Consider the following 4,786-nt stretch of genomic DNA (forward strand, 5'->3'; position numbering starts at 1 on the left):
CAGAAACAGTACTGAGGACTGGGTGACTAGGTAGGCGAGAGCAAAGTATCTAAATGTGTCAGTTTAACGTTCCCTTACCATGGACCTTGCTACTGCAAACCCCGTGGGCGGCCTTTTGTTAATGTCTGTTTATTTAGAACTACTCTGCCAAAGGGATCAACTATATTAATGTTACCATTCTCTTGGCAAGGAAATGTAAATATGTTCTTAAAGTCTTTAATCAGGTGTGCTATTAAATGATTAGGCGCAGTGCCAGGGGTCTAGTAGGAGCCTGGCAAATACAAACTTGAGGGAAAAAAGTATAGTTAAGAGGCCACTCAGTTCCTATAGACCTCAATTCCAAACCTTGGCTCTGCATTTTTCTAGCTGTATGGCTTTTGGCAAGTTACTAACGTTGCCTGGCTCCAATTTTCCTAACTATTAAAATTTGAAAAAGGTAAAAAATAATAGCATCTCTCTAATTAAGTTGTTGTGAACAACGGTAGCTATTCAGTAAATAGTTGGTATTGTTGAAGCCATTTAAAACGAGCTAATTTAGTGGGCTGGAGAGATGGCTCAAGAGGTTAAGAGCACTGGCTGCTTTTCCAGAGGACCAGGATTGTATTTCCAGCACCACACAACAGTTCACAAGTGTCTGTAACTCCAGTTCCAGGGGACTCTCCTGATCTCCACAGGCATCAGGCATGTGTGCACATCGTGCACAGACATACATACAAGTAAAACATACACACACACTAAGATTTTATTTTTAAAAAATCAGGCCACATTTAGATAACAAATTAGTCTCCCCCCCCCCCCGCCCCCTTGAATCAAGGTCTTTCTATATAGCCTGGTTATTCTGGAACTCACTCTGTAGACCAGGCTGGTCTGAAACTGAGAGATCCACCTGCCTCTGCCTCCTGAGGGCTAGGATGAAAAGCTTCTACCACCATCGTTGGGTCAGGTTAGTCATAGATGAAAGACAATGGGCAGAGGAATTGGTAAAATGAGAAATCTTTCCAGCAAGGGATAGGAAGATAGCCCAGTGGGCAAAGCAGGTATCACTCAAGTATGGGGATCTCAGTCTCAATTTTTAGAACCCATTTAAAAGTAAAAAGCCATTCGCGGTGCCACATGCTTGTTGTAATCCCAGTGGGGGGATGGTGGGGGAGGTGGAGACAGGGGCATGGCCAGACAGCCTGGCCTAATCATCAAGCCCCAGGTCCCAAGGAGAGACCCTGTAGATGGTGACTGAGGGAAACTGACCTCTGGCCTCTACACAGTCTCTAATGTACCACACACACACACACACACACACACACACACACACACACGCACCCCAACCTCCTCACACCTGAAAATTTCATGAATGAGTTTGCTCACACAAGTGTGCTCCCACAGTGGTGAATCATCAGTCAAGGGGCACCAACGTGAGTGAGACAGGCTGAGAAAGAAGGTGAGAGCAAAGGCCTGAGCCTCTGACTGGCCCCCAGCATCCAGGGCCCGTGGTAGGTAGAAGCTCTGCGTCTATAAGCCTGTTTTTCACCCTCCATTGTACCTCATAGGGCATGTGGTGCCTTAGACACACATAGCAAACTGATTTCATTCATTTGTTCTATCTAGACTCTTAATACGTTTGAGGCAAGACTCACTCAGTAACCTGGGCTAGCCTGGAATTTACCATTAGATCAAACTGTCTTAGAATTTGCAGTGATCCTCCTGCATCAGCCTCCCAAGGTGCTAGGATTATAGATGGGTGCTCAACCATGCCTGGTGCCTTTTTTTTTTTTTTTTTTTTTTTTGAGACAGGGTTTCTTTTGGAAGCCCTGACTGTCCTGTATCTTCTCTCTGTAGACCAGGTTGGCCTCAAACTCAGAGAGATCTGCCTGCCTCTGCTTCTGAGTGCTGGGATTAAAGGAGTGTGTCATCACCACCTAGCCAATGCTTTCAAACTTTTATTTTGAGATAGAGCCATCCAAATTGTCCAGGCAGGTCTCAAATCTGCCATTCCCCTGCTTTGGCCTTCTGTGAAGCTGGGGTTCCAGGCCTGCCTCATCAGGCCTGGCTAAAAACAAAAAAAAAAACCAAAAAACAAAAACTGGTTCTCAAACCTCTGTGTGTCTCCCCATCCCTAAGCCTATCACAGAAGAATAGGGTCAGATCCTGAATTTGTACTGCTAATAGGCAAGCAAGCTAGTGGAGGTGATACATAGAAAAGCATTGGTACAGACACTTAGGCGCTCATCTGCCATGTGATAATAGCAATGTGTGAAGCAGGGCCCGCAGCTCTGTTTTCTCCCTTCTGGAAATTTGTCTTAGTTAGGGTTACTATTGCTGTGTTGAAACACCAAGACCAAAAGCACCTTCGGGTGGGAGGAAAGGGTTAATTTGGCTTACATATCCTGAGTCACAGTCCATGGAGGGAAGCCAGGGCAGGAACTCAAACCTAGCAGCAGCCTGGAGGCTGAAGCTGTTGCAGAGACCACAGAGGCGTGCTGCTTACTGGCTTGCTCCTCATGGTTTACTCAGCCTGTTTTCTTATAGAACCCAAGACCACCAGCCCAGCAGTGGCCCCACTCACAGTGGGCTGGGCCCTTCCTCCTTAATCACTAAATAAGAAAATGTTCTACGCCAGGCAGTGGTGGTGCAGACCTATAATCCTAGCACTTGGGAGACAGAGGCAGGCGAATTTCTGAGTTCAAGGCCAGCCTGGTGAGTTCCAGGACAGACAGGATGACACACAGAGAAACCCTGTCTCAGAAAAAAAAAAGAAAAAGAAAGAGAAAAAGAAAAAGAAAAAGAAAAGAAAAAGAAAGAAAGAAAGGAAGAAAGAAAGAAAGAAAATGTTCTACATGCATGCCTATAGTCTATAGGGGCATTTTCTCAATTGAGGTTCCTTCCTTTCAGATGTCAAAACTAGCCAGCAACACTGTTCAAGAGCCTATTCGCAGGGTTACAGACAAGGCCTGCAGACTCAGAAGGAGGAAAGAATTTCAGTGATTATCCCACCAATAAAGTCCTTGCACAGATAGTGTAGTTTAATGTACTTGGAGAGGAACATACTCTTGGATCAGGGAGGACCAAGAAGCAGTTGGGAAGTTCATACTAGATCTAGGTTGAGGAGAGCAATCTGGTACCATTTACCAGCTCAGCACTCTCATTTTGACAAATTAGAGTTGCATTAGGTCTCTGAGGGGATCCTGTTGGAGGCAAACATCCACTTGAAAGTCTTTGGAAAGGAAGTCAAAGCTGGGGATGTAGCTCAATAGGAACGTTTGCCTAATGAGCATCAAGTTCTCAGCTCTGTCCTAAGCAGTGCACACACATACACATGGGGGGGGGGTCAGGGGGGCGAGGCAGAGAGAGAGAGAGAGAGAGAGAGAGAGAGAGAAGTTAAGGGAAAAGACTGAAAACTGATTGCAGTTTGGAGCACAGTAAGACAGAGATGATGGGGTCACCCAAAATGAAGCTGCCAGCAGAAAGCTGAAAGTACAATGTTTGGAGAGGGTTGACAATATTTGGCAGGCCGAGTCAGTTAGGTTGCCAGCTGAGTCAGGTTGCCGTGAGTTTGAGACCAACCAGGGCTAAATAGAAAGACCAAGTCTCAAAAGGTAAACTGAGAGAGAGAGAGAGAGAGAGAGAGAGAGAGAGTTCAATGGTGGCTCAGCTGCTAAAGGCGCTTGCTGCCAGACTTAAGGACTGAATTCAGTCCCTTGGACCCACATGGAAGAAGATAACCAACTTTTTCTGAAAGCTGTCCGCTGCCTTTCTCACACACACCATAGCACATACAATGAAAATATAAGGCATAATACAAAATTTTAAAGAATTTCAAGTTTGAAACTCACAAAAACATAAAGATGTGTGTGGCCCAGAATGTCATACAAGAGACAGAGGAAGGGTGACAGAAAGAGGAGTGACAAGGGGAGAGAGAGAGAGAGAGAGAGAGAGAGAGAGAGAGAGAGAGAGAGAGAGAGGGGGAGGGAGAGAGAGAGAGTTTGAACACACCTACGAGCTTAGGGAATATTCTGGTTTGCTCTGGAGTAAACTCTGTGACACCACTTGGTAGGGACACAAAGTCAAGAACAAAGGGAGTTCTACTCTCTCCTTCCCTTATTTTGAGCAAATTATAATGTCCCAAAGTTCAACAGGCCTGTCCCTAGTGCAAACAATGGCTCAGAAAACAAGGTAACAAATGTGATTACTCCACCCACCTGGTCCAGACAGAACCTGTGAGCCAGTGCTACCTTCTTTAGAAACAGTCTTAACAGTATTCTCAGGTTAAGACTCAGACAGAACTGAATTGGGATGATTCTGCCTCACTTCTGCCTTAAGGAGAAGGCAATCCAGACAGATACAAAGAGGGGACACAGGCCATGTGAAAGAGACAGAGATTGGGGTTATATAGCAATAAACCAAGGATTGGAACATGAGGGTTGCTGGCAACTACCTAAAGCAAAAAGAGGCAAACTATATATCCTTCCCCATAGAGAAAACAGGGGCAGAGCCTTTCACAGCTTGACTTTAGGTTTTTGGCCTCTAGAACCATAAGAAAATTAATTTCTCTCATTTTAAGCCACCCAGTTTATGGTAATTTGTTATGGGAGCTCTAGAAATTAAATGTAAATTTAGGCACTAAGTTGATTATAAAATATTCCCCACAGGAAAGGCTTTTTCTTTGGGATATGTAAGATTGAATTAGGCTGAAGGGTATCTTAGATTGTACTAAAAAGCTAATGTGTATCCCCCCCCCCCCAGCAGACAGAGTTCTCTGGTTTGAATATGCTTGGCTCAGGGAGTGGTACTA

This window comes from Mus caroli, chromosome 4 (assembly GCF_900094665.2).
Source record: "Mus caroli chromosome 4, CAROLI_EIJ_v1.1, whole genome shotgun sequence".
Taxonomy (NCBI): Eukaryota; Metazoa; Chordata; class Mammalia; order Rodentia; family Muridae; genus Mus; species Mus caroli.